General features: G+C 40.9%; 1 protein-coding gene and 1 long non-coding RNA gene across 2 annotated transcripts in view; one reads left to right on the top strand and one right to left on the bottom strand.

Moving 5' to 3' along the window:
* The window catches only part of ca10a (carbonic anhydrase Xa), a 160095-nt gene that overhangs the window by 9330 nt on the left and 131848 nt on the right, over positions 1-18917 (top strand). The gene's annotated exons all lie outside the window — the stretch shown is intronic.
* On the bottom strand, positions 2473-12363 carry LOC121700096. The gene is made up of 4 exons (XR_006027107.1): positions 12353-12363; positions 4343-4349; positions 3279-3391; positions 2473-2735 (listed from the first exon to the last, which is right to left on the bottom strand). It is a non-coding gene; the product is annotated as an uncharacterized LOC121700096 (long non-coding RNA).

Below are 18917 nucleotides of genomic sequence, written 5' to 3'. Positions count from 1 at the left end.
GTATTTGGGGGGCCTTGTCGTGGAAAAGTTTGGGAACCCCTGACCTAGGCTTTGCATGTAAGTTTGTGGCATTGATATTCGACAGCTTGGGACATGGCAGGGGTGTCTAAATTCTGCTCCATATCAGCTGATAGGCAGTCTTCCTCTGTGTTGTATAGGCGACCTTTTAGGTACCCTTTATGTACCCTTGAATGTCAAAGCTGTATAATATATTTGATTGGTGGATTCAAATGTAACCTTCATGTCATCTTAGACTGGATCATCTTCCTGAATCTCAATATTCTGATCACAAGTCAGCACAAGCACTTTTATGTCATCTCATCACCAAAACTATTGGCTGTACCAAAAATATTTGGCCTATGTGTAAACTACGAAAATACACTTAAAGTATTTTGATACAAAATACAAAACCATTTTCTTCAACCTAATACAATACAAACTACAAAATACTATTTTGTATTTCAAATACATGTACTGTAGCCTAAATACTGTCCATCCCTATGAGTAGCCTAAAGCTATGGATCATGATTCTGTAGTCTGGCATGAATGCCTACAAAATAATACACTTCCATGGGAGATTCAAACTCATACTAAGACAAAGGCAAAAGCATGTATAGGCTTATTCTTTATCCGTGATCTACCGCAAACTCCATATGATCTTAGAAAAATGTAGTAGTAGGCCTAGGAGTTAAAGGGAAACTTGCCAGGATTTCCCCCTCTGCTGGAGAAATTGTGCATTATGCTATTTCAAACTGTGGGAAAAGGTAACGATAAAGCCATAGACTGTAAAAAATATGGACAAAGCGTCTGTGACGTCACCAATAGATTTTCTGAAGAACGGTTATGAAGCCGTTTATGGGGGGTATGGGCGGCACCATCTTGGAAAACCTTGGGAAATCCTAACCCCGTCTACCTCCTAGCCAATCCATATATGGGTAAAAGGGCGGGGCTTTGTATGAGACTGAGCAAGCCGGTGAACCCGCCTCGTCGTCAGCCGAGCAGCCTCAGCTAACGTTAGGCCTACAAGATGGACTGGCACAGACGTTGCTGTAACATTGCTGGTAAGTTTGATCTGCTAACGTGAAGTTCATGTATGTTTCATGTTGCCATGTTCAGACACTTTTTAATGTTGTATGCTAAAAGCTTATATTCGGTTGAACGGTTGAAAAGTTGAGAATGAAGAGTTGAGTTTGCAGATTCTAGCTTCTAGGTAAAATAAACTAACGTTAGCTTAGCTATCCCTCCCTTGCTGAAGTTACGGTCAAATAACGTAGAGTAATTTAGCGTTACAGGTTCACCAACTCACGTAGAGTAACTTAGCAGTTTACAGGTTCAGCAACTCATACTGACAAAAATGTATCTTTGCCTTTATTGTTTTGTAGTTAACGTTATCCATCTCATATCCTCAGTGGCAGCCATCATTGTAACGTTAATTAATTTACGATAACATCAGTTAGCTCGCTGTATTCTGTCAACGTATGGTGTGAATTGATAACAAAATCGTAGGGTATTAGTTAACTTGTACATCATTAATTATGTTTGATTAACTCTTAATATCACGTTTTGAAATCGCTATATTGCTCTAAAGTTGTCAGTGGTAGTTTGGTCTAAGTTGACATTGAAATTTCTCATCGGTGGCCATTTCACGATCCAGCGTTCATGTTCGGTTAGCTTGCCTTATTTCCCCTTGTCAGGCTATTATCAAAACGTTAAATCCAGTTACAGTGTCCGGTGTTTTGCATAACAATGCCAATATTAGTGTACTTTGTCACTGAAGACCCATTTCAAATCGCACAATAGTACTACAGCATTGTACAACAACTGTACTTTTGTTGATTACAACAAGTGGTGTTGGTTTGCATTATTGTATTATCTTGTAAGTAGGTATGACTAATAAAATGTTTACCTTTCTGTTTTGGCAGTTCACCATGGGGAGGAGGCGGCAAGGAGGTCCATGGGCTCTTAATATGGGACTAGAGGTCCAGGTGAAGTGGTTTGGCTGGGGTGTGGTGATGTTGAACCCATTGAGACTATACAGTACATTTCACTTTATGTCTATTGATGAATGTTACACCTACCCTTTACTTATGCCAAACCCATTTCTGTTCTTTAAATATCAGAAAGCAAACTTACTGTTGATGGCACTGAACTTGAAAATGTTTTTTCTGAACTGTGAATTACATTAAAACTCATGCCAGTATTTAGTTTTGTTAGTTTTTTTTTTATCTTCAACTGTCTATTGTACAGTGGAGTATTGTTATATGTTTATACTTATATTTACCATTTCTGCTGTAAGTGCATGTTGTGTGTGATGTCTGTACTGTATGCTACTGAGACCTTGAATTTCCCCTTGGAGATCAATAAAGTATCTATCTATCTATCTATCTATCTATCAAACCAATTTGCCTGTGCTCTCAAAAACATTTATACAAATCTGTCAGCTTCAGTCAGGTTGAATTGAAGACCCAGATGCAGAAGTAAAGGTGATGTTTTACTTGTATATCTTGAGCATTACAGGTAACCACTGAATTTGTGAAACTAAAATAACAAAAACTAATATGTACTAAGCTAGTACATAGTCAATACATATTAGATCAATTTAAAGACTGACAGATGCAAATGCTGTAAATAAAGGTAATCAAGGGGTCTGCTGGTGAACAAAGTCTTTGAAGTCAGAAGCTGCCACTGCTCAATGACTTGTGCCCCATCTGGTAGGATTTCAAAATGTTCCAGATCTGAAAACAGAAATATTGGTATATTTCACATCCTTGAACTTACTGCAAACTATGAACAAGTGCTCACAAATTAAGCTAAAAAATACTCCCAATATGTATAATGAACAAACTCACAGAACACTTAGCTGAATGGGGACAGGACAGGCGTATTCAACTATTTGCACATGTCCTGTTTATGCAGGCAATAAGCAAAACCAAATTTGGTGTATTCAAAGTTCTGTAGAACAACCATTTCTTGTATTTTAATGTTTTCAGTGGAACAGTGTAAGCTCATATCTACACCCCATTGAGGTAGTTATTAACAGTTAGGCCAAGGTCCAGTCAAACAATAGCCAGTCACTGATGCCATATTCTTTAATTATCCAATCTATATCCAACCAAAACCTGCTGATGTGCCCCGGACTGCTCACAATAAAAGGCCACTCTAAATGTCTGAAATGCATTCATGTTTGTTCAGTATGCTAACCATGTCTGGAATAGACAGCTAGGACTATTGAATCCAGTAGGTTGCTCCATTTAAATGTATGAAAAAATTCAAAGTACCACGGAATCAGTACTGAAGTCATGCTTCTGAGTCGACTGCACAGACGAGAAGTGAAGTTAGGAGTCTAGAGCCCTCTCCAGCACCCAGCCTGTCTGGATCACCTACAGGGAAACTTTGCATAGACAAGAAGTGTTGTTTCAAATTTGTGTTTAATAAATAAACGGCATCAATAAGAGTTTCAGACGTCAGTTATAACTAACAACAGTTATGGTGACTAGCTAACGTTATCGCTCGTTATCAGCTCCATGTTCAACATATAGTCAATGGTTCATAGTGGTTCACAATTTTACCTCCACTAGCTAATGCTTCGGCTGAAGTTATCATCTGAACGAACGCTTTTCTATCTTAAATGTGACAACCCAAAGACTATATAAATTGACAACGGACTAAGCATTCACACAGAAAGTATTTACAAAAGGTTTTTTGACGAGAACACATGCTTTGTTACCCCAGTATGTTTGTGAACTAACGTTAACGTGCTTAACGTTAGCTGCTACAGCTGTCTGATCATTGACTCAAATACCTGGCTAGTATGGCAAACGTTAAGCTAACTCACAACGGGAGCACAATCGGTTTTCACTAACGTTAACTTTATTCAAGTTAACTAAATTTATGTGTGTGCTTCAGCCATTCGGTCATTTTCGACATAAACTTATTTGAAATGATTTGGACGCTAACGTAGCCTATAGTAGCTGCTACAATGCCCACTAACATGGATGCTATAATGCTAACATCTACGTGAAATTGTAGTGGAATGTCACTTACCTGAAAAACTGGAGCGAAGTCTTCTTAAAGTGTCGGTTAGGCTTCAGTTACAGTGGGCATCGCTTTCAAATGGCCACTTCAGTCGCGCATTACGAGGCGTGAAGCTGCGTGAAGCTTTAGTAAAACTTTCAGCCACTGTGCGTCGCTCTGTCAGTAGCCTGACTGCCGCCCCTTGGTTTGAGAACCACTGGCTTAACAAGTTACCTGCAGTCCAGAACACAGAATCTGTTGCAATATTCTGATGATCGGCGATGATATCGGCAAATGTTTGTTTTCCAAAGTAAGAATTTCACTTCACCATGCACCTTCGACAATGAATAGCTCATTACACTTGTTACTGTTAAACGTAGGCCTACCTGGTATCATTACAAACATTATTCTGTGTCCTAAAACTGGCATATTTTATGGCATTGTGTCATGTAAGTTCGTTGCAAAATGTAGAGAAATGTGTGAGGTGGTCAGCGGGGGACAATTGAGACACATTGGATTGTGTTATTACTTGAACATTCCACACTATCCACAGCTGTGGTAGGCCTATCAGGGGCAGGAGGATTACTGTTAGCGCAGGTTTTATATAAAATTCTTCAACAGAAGGCCTCGAATGTTATCTTGTTTGTGGAGCGCTTTGCTTCGCTTCTGTAATCTCGGCTTCATTGAAAATGAGGGCTTCCCTCAATGACCCTCCGAGAATAAATAAAGGTTGAATGAATGAATGCCCAAAATAAAGGCCTGTGGTTTGCGCAGCCTACAGTAAATAACAGACCTGCCAGAATGTGCGTTATGATGCTTTTTTACGAGCAAGATGTTTTTGGTACCCTACGCACACTGCATGTTCTTAAATAACAATGATCATCAGTAATATTCGACCATTAATTTGGGTAAATGGGCAAGCGTGACCACCTTGATTGGCTGATGATTGTAACGCGGGCATGATTCCAAACACCTCCCTTACGATGATGAGTGACAGATGACAGGTCTCAGAATGCATGCGCTACACAAGGACGGAAGATGATGAATAACTGGGGCCGTAGGCTATTCACAAAGGCTTTTATCTTACTACTAGGAGTAGGCTACTCCTAAATCGCACTTAAAGATTTTAGCTTGGAGTTTTCTCTTAAAAGTCTTTCAGACAACTCCTAAACTAGGAGTGAGTCTTCGTGGCTATGGTTGACGTCATTACTCATGCACGAGCTTGACTGAAGTGACCACCTTGATTGGCTGACGATTGTAACGCGGGAATTCCAAACACCTCTCTTCGGATGATGAGTGACAGGTCGGAGAGTGCGTGCACTACACAAGTAGTGCGAAGGACGGAAGATGATTAATAACTGAATAAAAAGGCCTAGCCTAAATGAATAAAGAGTAAGGCAAAACAAATAGCCTAGTAGCCTAATGAAACATAGGCCTATTGATTGATGTAGTAGCCTACCTTTGCAACATTATTAAATTAATCTGTCACCATATGCCTAGGCTACGTTTGCAAAGAGGAGAACATTTTAATTTGATTCACAATGAAATGTTACATTTCATTTACATGTTAACAATGAGTAGTTTTGGTTGTTGTTGGTGGCATTATTGCATCCCTTTTATGAATTCAAAATTGTTCCCTCGCCATTGGAAGCTCCTGTTGCGCATAGGCTACGCATTTCAAAACATCGCAACGTAAAATGCCACAAAAAAGCTGTTTATGAATAGGTCTTAGTGAGTTAGGAGTCCTCTCGACTTAAGCTGTCCCAGGCTTAGGTTCTACTTTTAGGTCTAAAATGATAGGAAATATTAGGAGTCCTAAAGCTAGGAGTGAAACGCCCATTATTTTTAGGAGTAAATTCGCCAGTTAGGAGCTACTTTTAGCCTTAAAATTCTTTTTAAATACGGCCCTGAATAAAAAGGCCTAGCCTAAATAAATCAAGGCAGCCTAGTAGCCTAATGAGACATACGGATTGATGTAGTATCTTTGTAACATTATTAAATTATTCTGTTACTATGCCTACGTTTGCAAAAGAGAACATTTTAATTTGATTCACAATAATGTTACATTTAATGTTACATTTAAGCTCCTGTAGCTGCATAGGATTTCAAAACACGGCAAAATGCCGCAGGTTTGTGAATAGGTCTGTGAGTAAGGAGTCCTCTTGACTTCTTTTAAGCTGTCAGAGGTGGGAAGGTGTGATTTGTTGGGGGCAGGGCTGGATTAACTGGGCACAAATGTCTGATGGCCCCCCTTCCCCCCAGCCAACGTGAATCGGGTGGTTAGTTAATAGGCCTATCGTGAAGATTTTTCCTGCCATCTAAGGCACGAGCGCATCTGTGAGGCCAAGCCTCACCAAGTAGCTTGTTTGTTTACAACTAACATTCCATTTAATTAAACTGCTTTATAGACTATGCCGAAATAGTTTTCAACATTTTGAATATTAGTGTCGGGTGAATTGAAATGTTCTCAAAGTAGCCTTATGGCTGAAAGCTGCTTGGGATCCCCCCTGTCAAGCAATATAACCATACAATCGCGCTTCCTGCACTCATTGTTTCAAAAGGAGTAATTTTGGCTTTGTCAGAACTGAAGAGCTGTGGACGGCACGGCAAGGTATGCCCAATGAAAATAAATTAACGCAGCGCAACACAACACAGACCCCGCTTCTCTCGCGTCAATCACTGACAGTAACCTAGAATAAATGCATGGGGAAAAACACTTCCCCATGACAAAGACATTGTAAAACACTGAAAGTTAATATTTTGTCACTAGCAACATACATCTGTCCTTTGTTAAATGTATTATGTTCCAAGTAGCCTATGCGTAATTCTGCTTCATAAAGTTGAACAAATTCATTTGCTTATTTCACAGAAAAATATAAATAGCCAGTTAGGGTCTACAGTGTAGAGTTGGTAAGTTATGGTAGGCCAACTTGCAGTGAACATACAAACAGGGGAAATTCTTTCTCTTGTAGCTGAGTAGCCTCAGGTGCGCACGTAGACATAACCCGACAAACACGGGACGTCGCCCGGACCTCATGCCGACATTCACGACGTCCCCGATTGGTGCCGAACGTCATGTTCTCTAGCGGACGTTCCGGTGACCTTATTGACGTCCGGAGCAAGTTATCGTTTGGTTATTGCGTGACGTCCTGTGCAGGACTTTCTGGGGACGTCACCGTCAGGTCCCTCGGATGACATTTGCATTTGGTCATTTCAAATACCTCCTATAACCCGACAATAACGTTATATCGGGGACAGGGGGGGGACGTTTGTTTATTCACACATGGCAGCGGAGTTGAGAGCGCTCTGGCTACCGCCTGCTGGACGGAGACATCACATCCATGCACGACTTCACGTTACACGTCTGGGGATGACTAAAGTATCTATCTATCTAGTCTCTAGCAGTAGCTGCATTAGCCTACCGTAGTCTAAGGCAACATATCATACAGTTTATGAAGTTGTGCGTCTATGAGCAAAGTAGAATGTCTAAACTCCAACTCAATTTGAGAACGTTAAACTCAAAATGTATGTGCTACATAATTCATGTTAGCAAATGTGATGCTTGGTGTAACGTTAGCAAAGTCGCTGTTCTTATCTTCTAGCTTAGCCTACAATGCACTTTTCTTCAGATAACTGTCATTACGTGATGCATGTAACATGCTCTAAATAGGCAGTGGTTTATTTAACGTAGTCACATACTTATTATCTGTTTTATTTTCAGAAACACACACACGGCCGAATTGGGACTGAACCGGCTTTTGGAGCTGAATACGATGCAATTAAACTAGAGAAATGTTAAAAACAGACCACGTAGCATTTGTTTAGGGTTATCTAGCAACAGAAGTGACTACTTAATTTGTAAAGCAAAACGATCTAGCTCTACATTGCAGAAGAATTAAGGATACTGCTTCTTCATGACTTGTTTAAATGACATTGTAATTTATTTGACGCATGCTCGCGTTTAAAAGTGTCACGCATAGGCCTAGCTGTCCCCAATGTTACAGCAGCTCCTTGTGGAAACAGCAAAGAGTGCACATATCCGATGAGATTTCTAATGAGGAGCAGATCTCTCTGCCTCACCAGAGCCTTACTGTTTATTAATAAAACAATGATATAGAATAGAAACATCAGAATCTATTTATTTCATCTTAAAGTTGGCTATAAAGAGCATTCATAGCCTAGATAAAACGATACATTTTTCTTTATCTGCAATGTTCCAGGAAGAAAGGCTTACATTTATAGGCTGTCCCTGTTTAATCACAGCAGGTCCAAGAAAACGAGTGGATATAACGTAATGCATTCTAGTTATGTTTCATGTACTTTATTTCATGTTGAGTTTTGCTTCCCAGCATGCATTGCGATTCATTTAGTATTTTTGGTTATTATTAGTTTTTAATATTTTGAAACAATATGGTTTGAACAATTTATCTTAGGCTAGCCTAGGCCTACTCTGATGATGTTTTGAACAATATGCTACGGGATATGCCCATTAAAATGTCGTATTAGTTTATTAAGAAAATGACACCGTAGATGTGAAAGCAGCACATCTTAGCCCGGTATAAATGTCCATGTCTACTCATCGTTAGTGCAATGCATTCGGAGGACGTGATTTCATACATGCGTGAAAATATGAGGTGAGTAAAGTTGATTGCGTAGTTGTAGAACAAGTCATTAATGCGTGTTCATGTTCCGTCTACCTCTCTCCTAGCAACTCAGAGATTTACAGGATGTAATACCATACCAAATCGCGCTTCGTGTTTTTTTTTTGTTCTTTTTAACCATCGCGGAAATATAAACGTCGCGCGCATAACGTCGCGGTGACCATTACAGGACGTCCTCTCAAAGTCTCGTGGACGTCTTTTAAACCTCCCGAACAGAGGTCAGCGGGACGTAAAGGGAACCCTACACAATGTCGAGGAGGTGACGTTCGCCAGGGGACCTTTAGGGGACGTCGCCAGGACTTTATTTTGTTTACTGGGAAGGCCTAACATGCAAGCGCCAATGAATCGTGTTCTCACGACAATCACGCCGTTAAACTTAAATAGGTTAACATCACTCTAAGTTCGCCTTCAAGCAAGGAAAACGATGATTTGAAGACATCTGTTTCGTTGGAAGGGCAAGGGGTAGCAACAGGGCTGTTATGAGAGTATTAAATTGATGGCAGGGCTGTTATGAGAGTATTAAAATATGGGATATTCTACGGGAAAACATTAAAACGGCAAGACAGCGGGGGAAAGTTAAAATACGTGATAAACACGGAAAAAGTTGGCATGCATTGTTTCGGTCCTCGTGCACAGGGATTATTTGTCATATTAATCACATATGATTATTTGTGAAATTGTGCAAACAGGCGCAACACATTTGAAAAGGAAGGACTGGTAGCATGCAAGCTCACGGGAAAGATTGATTTAAGAACGTTATCACAGTGTGTGGCTGTGGCGCAGGCGGAAGACAGCGACAATTGGCAGGGGAGGGTCATGTCTTTTTTAACAATTCTGTCGGAGGGTCATTGAACAATTTCTAGCAGACAAGAGAGGGTCATGCAACTTGCAACTGAAGCACTCAAAATTCCTCCAGTGGCCCCTTCAATAAATAACGAACAGTCCCTAGATTGCTGCTGGGCTATATGTCTTGGTTCATGTCAGGCTATGCGTTTGACGGCAATGACAATCTCGCGGTTGCATCCATTACAAACAAACATGCAATGTGAACGTCTGGGATTGGGGAGAGCACTAAATGCTCTACTGAATAAGCACGAAGTCAAACCTTTAAATGAAAAACACTCTTTAATAATAAAATAAATAAATAAATAAACCGCTAATGAAGTAAACTTGTGACCATCAAAAATCGGACGTAACAGGAAGGCATTTGGCTGAGCAATGGAGGTTTATATGCTCTATATTTTGTCCAAATGATGTCTGTCTATCATCGTTGCACTCGGAGAAAACCAGAATGTTTAATTTGTCCTGCGTTTTAATTTGTCCTGCGTTTTTCCTACGGCTGCAAACGGGATTCACTCGCAGTTAACCAAATATGTCTTTATTAGGGCAGGGCAGGCATATTTCTGCTATTAAATTATTTCTAAACCAGTCTGCTAAAGTCTGTAGTGAAGTCTGTGTAGGGTTTTCCAGGCTCCATTTCTTTTTATGAGACACCCTGCTCACTTGAGCCATCTACCGGTTGTTTGGGTTGTTGCAGCGTCTCACTAGCCTGGCTAGCGCCACCACTTCTCAATGAGACGTGGTCTGGGAACCAAACGTTCATTTTCTCGTATTTGAAAAAAATGCCCAGATCCGTTTATTGGGTGCCACGGATGTCTATCAAATGCGTCTGTGCATAGCTCATCATCGTCTTGCTTTCCCACCTGTTCTGTGATTGGTTCCCTATCTCAGGCGAAAATTTGCTCCATGGTCTCCAGGCTGCCTTAGCAGCGTGAATCAAATCGCGCGCAAGGCAGCATGGGAACACCCAGGCTAGCGTCTCACTGGAAAAATACAAATTAAAGTCGCGTGATACCGCGTGATCCCACGCGCGTACCGCGAGTGAAGCTGGCCAAGTCGAAGCACTGCCCACTGTAATAGCAACCCATTTTGTCAGATATTTGAATAAACATTTTCAGAAAGGATGTGGTGTGTAGGATCACAGCCAAGACATAATTTCGGAGTTTCCTCCACTCAGCTAGTGACGTCGTCTGCTGCCTCGACACCAGCCGTCAATCAAGTTGACCACGCTCTTAATTATTCATACATTTAATATCTAAATGCGATCTAAACTAACGAGTTAGAAAAAAATTCACCCCCCTCACAGTTGTCAGGCACTCGGGAACTACAAATACAATAAAAGTCCATGGGACCAACCTGTAAAAGCATGAATTTATGCTGTGAAAACGGACATTTTAACATGGGGGTCTATGGACATTTGCTCCCTTTTGGGACCTGCCCCTAGCGGATTTTCGATGTATTGCAATTTTTCGCATTTCCGGGTAGGCTTCATTGTTCAAATTAGAATGTTGCCGCTTGGATAAAGCACATGGATTTGTTTACAAGCTAGCAAACGGTTAGCATAAGTTTGGCAGAACTATGTGCATGTTACAAGGTAAGAAGCACGATTTAAAACGAGTTTCTTGTTTCTCACTTCTCTTTCCGGGACGGTAGTCCCAATGTTGCAAGGTTGGTTTTCCGCCTGGAGACGGTAGGCGCAGCAGGGAAAGTCACCATTTTCACCGGAACAGGTCATTTAACCATCCAAATGATTTCTAAACGGGTTTATTAAGTTGAAATAGTTGCCAAGTTCCCCTTTAAATTCATGGTTATCGTCGGCGGAGTTTTTAGGCCCTTTATTGAGCAATGAAGTGAAGTGTGAACTCTAGATCCTTAGGATTGTGCACAAGGAGGATTGTACAGAAGGAGACAACATCAGTGGCTGTAACACACTGTATCATTATCATAGCCACTGTAATCATTACTGTAATAAAGCGCAATATAGGCATGATACCGAGATGACTTGACTTGATGCAACATAATAGGCAACAATACAGGCATAAAACCTAAACCATGAAACCCAAAAACATATAGCCTAAACTTACTTCCATATCTTTTTCGATGAGTCGATGAGTTGTCATAGTTTCGTATTTGAATGAATGACAGGGAATGACGTGTTGACGTGTTGAAATGTAGGCTGAGCTCAACGTTGAGCTCTGCCCCACATTGAGCCCAGCCCCGATCTGCAAGCTGCAGCCAGGGGTACTTGCCTCGTTTACCCTGTCTAGTTGAGTGGAAGAAATTACAATTTGGGGGACAGGTTTCAACAAGAGGTTTGCAGGTTCACTGTCTGAAGTTAGCCAGGATTCAACAAGAAACAGAAATTCCAATTTCTTTTCACTGATAAAATCATTGATTGCAAAGGTTTTTAGTAGTCAGTGCACCTATATTTAGTAAGCCCAAGTTAGCTGAAAATGCCTTTGAGGCATTGAACGCTTTTGAGGAATATGCTGAGGTATGGAAAGAATATTAGTTAGATTTCTAGTTTTGAAATGGCCTTTTCTTTTCACTATACCATTGGGTAGAAATCAACGTTGGAATAGAACTATAAGCATCTGTCATGCTATTACATGAAGCAGCTTCATCTATGGTAGTAGATCAGCCGTGGCCTACTGGTTAGGGCTTCGGGCTTGTAACCGAAGGGTTGCCGGTTCGATCCCCGACCAGTAGGAAATATGTGGGTGGGGGAAGTGGTTGAGCACTGCTCTCCCATACCCACATCCACGGCTGAAGTGCCCTTGAGCAAAGCACCTAACCCCTCACTGCTCCCCGAGCGCCGCTGTAGCAAGGCAGCTCACTGCTCCGTGTTAGTGTGTGCTTCACCTCACTGTGTGTTCACTGTGTGCTGAGTGTGTTTCACTAATTCACGGATTGGGATAAATGCAAAGACCAAATTTCCCTCACGGGATCAAAAGAGTATACTTACTTACTATATGTTACCCTGCAGAAAGCACTTTTAGACCCATCCACATATACAATGCCACTTGAATAGATACCTGGGGGGCATGAATCTGTAATCTTTTCTACAGAATGTCAATGCCTCAGTGTGGTTGTTATGTTGTCAGAGAGCAGCCTGGCTCCATGTCTGTTTGGGTGGAGACAATCATGCTTCAGCATACTGGGCCTCTCCCAGAAAAAGTCACAGTTGTTGACATAGGGGATGCTTAGGGAAGGGCAGTAGCGTTTCAGCCAGGTGTGGAGATAAAACAGTCTGGACCATCTCTCAGCACCATTTCTGTAGGTAGGGAGAGGCCCAGAGATGACAAACTGTTTTTCTGGGCCCATCAGGGTAGTGATGAGAGTTTTGTAGTTTTCCTGCAATGCTACTGACTGCCTATCTCTGATGTCGTTTGTGCCCACGTGCACGATGATGTTGACGTTGGTGTGACAGGCGAGGATGCTTGGGAGTTTGCGCTGGATGTCGAGGACCTTGACACCAGGGAAGCAGCAGACCTTGGAGGGACCGCTAAGTGAAGGGGGAATGCAGAGGTCTCTGACCATGGAACTGCCGATGACCAGGGTGGAGGTTGTTGAGGTCTTTGGAGGAGAGGGTCGGGGGGGTGCCGACTGTGTAGAGGGACCAGGATGGTTGCCCCGGAGCGGGAGGGGCTCCGCATCCTCCATCAGAATGGTGTAGCAATTTTCCAGTCGTAGAGGTTGGGCTGGGCCTAAGTGTCGTCCTGACCACCTGCCGTGCCCGTGATGCTAGAGCTTCTACACCAAAAATTACTCAAGGCAAAAACTCGCGTTAAATTCATATGATTCACACTATACGCGCAGGGATCTGATTGTTCCACACGGACCGTTGTTCAGGAAGCACACCACTAGCGCATGATACATTCTGAATTTAGTTGACGCGATAGCGGAGTCAAGATGTCAATAAATGGCAGAGAATGTCTAAAGTTTTCAAGTAAAGTTTTTGGATCATTACATACTCAAAAAGGAAGAGAACAAGCATCTGAACCGAAAACATCCACTCCATGCTGTTTCACCAAGCGTCGCTGAAACAATCAATAAAGGATCAATAAAGTATCTATCTATCTACGTAGCCTATACATTGATGTTCGCTGTGATGTTGGCTATGCCTAAAAAAGAACACCTTCTTCACATACACTCATGCATGCACCCTCATCTTCACTCACGCACCGCACACGTGCACACACACACACAGGTTGCTAGGTTACCATAGCAAATAGGCTCAACCCAGAAATAATTTTTTAGTAGCCTAATGGTAAAATTATTTGTTAGTAGCCTAATAGTAGGCCATTTTTTAGTAGCCTAATGGTAAAATAATTTGTTAGTAGCCTAATGGTAAATGCTGCAGGTGTAGAAATCTACATAAAATAGATATTCACTTTGATGTCAGGTCTAGATTACAGCATGAAACTTGTTGTGCATATTAATAAATCAAATTGCTTTCCCTCTTCTTCTCCCTCCCAGCACTTCACAACATAGTATGGACAGCTTCTTGTCTTAAACGAGTTGGTTTGACCAAAAGATTCCAAAGGCACACTGCTTTTTATAGTTAAAAAGCCTTTAAAGTGGGCTTACGCGTTGCGACAAAACATGTCTTCATCAGAGCATACAGGTTAAATGTTCACAGATCCTAACAGGCATAGGATGCACTAATCAAAAACACTCAAGTTCAGGTGTATTCAATACAACAAGATACAAATGTCAGCGAAATGTTTCGGGACTTACAGAGACTTCTAGAAAAGAACACTAAGCTGCATCTACATGCATTCACGCTGTCTGACTAGAGGAGAGAAGGATGAATCCCCAGAGGCTTGAGAATGAAAAAATTCCCTTCAGCAGGATTTGGAAGCGAGGAATTCAAACAAAAATGGGAGGCAATACTTAATAAATGTTCATCGGACCTCATCCTGTTGATCGTCGAAGAAGCTAAAAAACAAAAAGAATCCCTACAAGAGAACATCATAGAGATTAAGTCAAGGATCACAGCCTCCAAAGAGGACCAGCTAAAAGCACCACTGGAGAAAAAAGGACATGGAGGAATTTACAAAGAAACTAAAAGAGCTAAAATTGAAGAAATACAAAAGAGATGAAAGGGACTATGAAGAAGGAATGATTTACACATGGAACACTAAACTGAGACAAAGGAAACCGAGATCAGTTTAATTTAATTTCACTAGTGAAGAAGAAGACGGTCTGGCACAGGAAAGTACAAGTCAGTCTTTTTTGGCCAACATGACAGAACCACAAATCTTCCCCAAAAAAGGACAAAGAAAACAAGGAGGGGGCAAAAAAAGAGATCAACAATATCCTTCCAGAACGAATCTCAGAAGCCAGAACCCCAGGTAGTTATCAATATTTCAGATACTCCTTTGACGAATAAATGTGTAGATGTACTGTCAAAAGGCCTAACATATGCACCTACTTACCAACTTGACTTGTTTGAAACTAAGGTAGACCTTTTCCGTTTCTACCGTAGTCTGCACTTAAAAGTATGGCACCATCAGAATCCAGTACTTTCTACTGCTGCCACCACTAGTGAATCTAAGAATGTTTTCCGCCCTAAATCAAAGTTTTGCCCTCTGAGCAATAACCCGGTTCTAACAACATTTTGCAGAAAAACTGACTATGGATATAGAGAAATTGTTCGATAGCAAAGAGGATGTGATCAAACATAACTTACCAAAAAAGGAAAGAATTGCTTTGGATAATTTTGGCAAAGAATTAAAATATTGTTATCAAGTGCGCAGATAAAGGTGGCTCTGTAGTAGTGTGGAAAAAACGAAATACCTACAAGAAGCACACCGCCAACTTGATAATACAACATACTACAAAAGCTTAAAGGTTAATCCCATGGGGAAAAAAAGCGACTTACTTGCTTTTACATGCTACCAAAAGTGCACAAAGATCTGAACAACCTCCCTGGTAGACCAATAATATCTGGCAATGGGCCTTTAACCGAACCAATATCAAAATACATAGACTTTTTCATTCAACCCTTCGTCTCGAATTTACCATCTTTTATTCAGAACACAACACATGTCCTCAATAAGTTAGCCCTTTTCAATGACATTATATTAATATAATTATTAATAATAATAATTTAATATTATATATAATAATATCATATTATTAAGCCCTGTTACTTTATCACTATGTGGAGGCTTTATACATGAACATATACCACGAAGAAGGCTTACATGCATTGTCGTATTACCTGAACAAACGTCCTGCAGGAAGTACACCACCCACAGATTTTTTGCTTACTCTCACTAAATGGACTCAATGTCTTTCTTTTCCAAGATGCTCTCAGTAAAAGGAACAGCAAAGGGAGCATGTTATGCACCGAGCCTAGCCAATCTATTCATGGGCCTATGGGAAGAACACTGTATTTATTCATCTGAGTATCAATACAAAAACATGATCAAGTTTTATGGGCGCTATATAGATTTTTTCATTTTTTCGGCTACAGAACAAGAATGAATTTCTTTCCATAATTACCTAAACACTACAAATAACAACTTGAAACTGTGTCTACAATATAACCAAAATCAAATTGACTTCTTGGATCTCACCATAATGAAAAGCAAGGAGGGACACATTAATACCACCGTGTTCGACAAACAAACCGATAGAAACATATTACTTCGGGCAGATAGTTTCCATCCTCCATCACTTAAGAATTACAACGCCTGAAGAGGATCTGTAACCAAGAGTCAGATTTCGAGAACAAAGCACAAGAAATGAAGATACACTTTAGAAACAGGGGTTACAATAGTAAAATCATAAACAACGCTTACAATAAAACAAAGTTCTTGAAAAGAAAAGATCTCCTACAACAAAAACAGAAGAAATCAGGAGAACAACAAGGAGTGTATTTTGTGACGCAGTACAACACCAAAACAAATGAACTAAAGAAAATCATTAACAACAACTGGAAAAATGATCGAAAGCGACCCACTACTAAAGGATTTTTTTCAGACTGCACCAACTGTTAGTTTCAGAAGAGCACCGACTATAGGAGACAAATTAGTCCATAGTTATCTACCAGGAGATAAAAAAGACACCTGGCTTGATCGGAGACCACAAGGCTTTTTCAAATGTGGAGATGTAACCATTGTAACACAATGCAACAAACAAATAGTTTCAAAGATGTGCACTTAAATAAAAGGCTATATTAATTGTAACATAACCCATGTGGTGTACTATCTCAACTGTCCATGTGGACACTTCTACGTGGGAAAGACAAAAAGAAAACTGCAACAGAGGGTAGCTGAGCATAAATATGCAATTAGGACAGGGAATGATGACTATCCGATGGCTAAACATTATAAAGAACACCATGGATGCAAACTCTAAAAGCAATAGGTATAGAGGCAATTGAGCTATCTAAGAGGGGAAGAGACAAACTAAAGAAACTATTACAAAGGGAAACTAGCCTGATGAGCCAGACCCACATTAAAATGTAGGGTCTGGGCACTCACCGTTGGCATTGCTCAGTCCGAGGGGCGGGATAATCGGTTGTCTTTCAAATTCCCTCTGCACGCAATAGGACAGCTATGAGTCACATGCATTTTCCCACTAAGCGGAGCTAGTTGGCTAGTTCAAACTTTTGCCAACTTAAAAAAAGCTTATCTTGTGTCATGCTGTTCGCCAACAGCAACATCCATCTTCTTTGTTTTCAAGTAGCAGGGAATTCAAGCCAAACCGTTGCAACTCTGCCATCAATCATTATGGTAAAGGGGTGGTTCAGGATTTTGGACATAGGACCTCATTTCCAAGTAAGCAAGTGTGATATTTATCAGTGAAGACCATTTTCAACACGTTTCATCCAGTCCTTCTAATTGCAGAGTTCGCAGGTGCTAGGCTAGCGCAAGTCAACGGTATGTGTTAGCCTGCCACTAAAAACAGTCTTACCCACTCCAAAGTACACCCGAGGCAAATTCCAGACAATCGATGTAAATGTCTGTGTTGATAGAATAGTGTAAGAAATACAACTTCCCTCGCATTGCGTTGCAACAGTTATACTTTGTTCCCTGAAGTTGTAAGCAACTCAGCGGCGGACTGATATTACCAAGGCTACTACTAGGTATCCCCATTGGAGTGTGCTTTACCAAAGTCCTTTTAGGCAAGTCCCTTTACTCGGCAGCCATAGCAACGCCTTTTGGGCACTCGTCGGGCATCGTATTCAGCAAAAATGCGCGTGCGCAAGGCTTCACAACACCAATCTTGCTCCAGCGGCGAGTTCACAACACATGATTGGGAAAATGTCTTCACAACACACCATATGATTGGCTCAATGTATTCACACCACATGATTGGCTCAATATATTCACATGTCGACGTTTTGCCGAGGAAGGGGTGGGATATGTGTAGACAACGGCGTTACAAACTAACCCCATGCATTTCTATGGAGGATTTTTTGAGTGCTGTGTCTCCTCATTAGAAAGTCTCTGGCTTTACTGTTTACTTTTCGGCGCAGTACTACTAACTGGAGCAAGTATAATTCCGTCGCTGCTAAGAAACTGGTCCCTCAAAATGTAATGCGATCGTTGAAATGCAAGGATAGAATAATGTTAGAAATAAAACTATCAACACAGACATTTACATCGATAGTCTGGCGTTATAATTTATTTGCTTCGGGTGTACTTTGGAGTGGGTAAGACGTTTTTAGTGGCAGGCTAACACATACCGTTGACTTGCGCTAGCCTAGCACCTGCGAACTCTGCAATTAGAAGGACTGGATGAAACGTGTTGAAAACGGTCTCCACTGATAAATATCACACTTGCTTACTTGGAAATGAGGTCCTATGTCCAAAATCCTGAACCACCGCCTAATGTCTCTATACACGATTTTATTGGCCTGATAGAAATGTAGTTTTTCCAGCTCACAAGCCAACGGAGAGTTGCTAGACTAGCCCTGGCAGCAAATGTAATTAGGGTGCGTCTAGATTTCTAGGCTAAAGGGAAACCTTCTGGATTTATAAGCTAAAGGCCCTCACCAGTCCTGGCCTAAATGAAGATCTGGAGTTTTAAAAAAATCTGAAATAATAACTCTCTTGCCCCACTCCAGACCTTCAGAGCGGTTATTTCAACATGTCTTTACGTTAAGCGGTTAGAGTCGCATTCACTCTTGAAAAGGTAAAAAGAAAAGGTTGTTATAATAATAAGAAGAAGAAGAAGAAGCCAGGAGATTTTAAGATAGTGGATTCCATCCACTATAATGATTATGACTGTATTGTGTAATTGTATTGCATTTAACTGTTTATCTGTATTAGTAGTGCTTTCTCTCCAATTGATCCTACGATTTTGCTACTAATAATCATTGTCAGCTTTGACTTTTGATTGGCTCAATTTCAATGTCAACTTGTGTATCTTCAATGAGTGATT

This window comes from Alosa sapidissima, chromosome 24 (assembly GCF_018492685.1).
Source record: "Alosa sapidissima isolate fAloSap1 chromosome 24, fAloSap1.pri, whole genome shotgun sequence".
NCBI classification, from domain to species: Eukaryota; Metazoa; Chordata; class Actinopteri; order Clupeiformes; family Clupeidae; genus Alosa; species Alosa sapidissima.
This window is presented reverse-complemented; position numbering and strand designations above follow the sequence as displayed.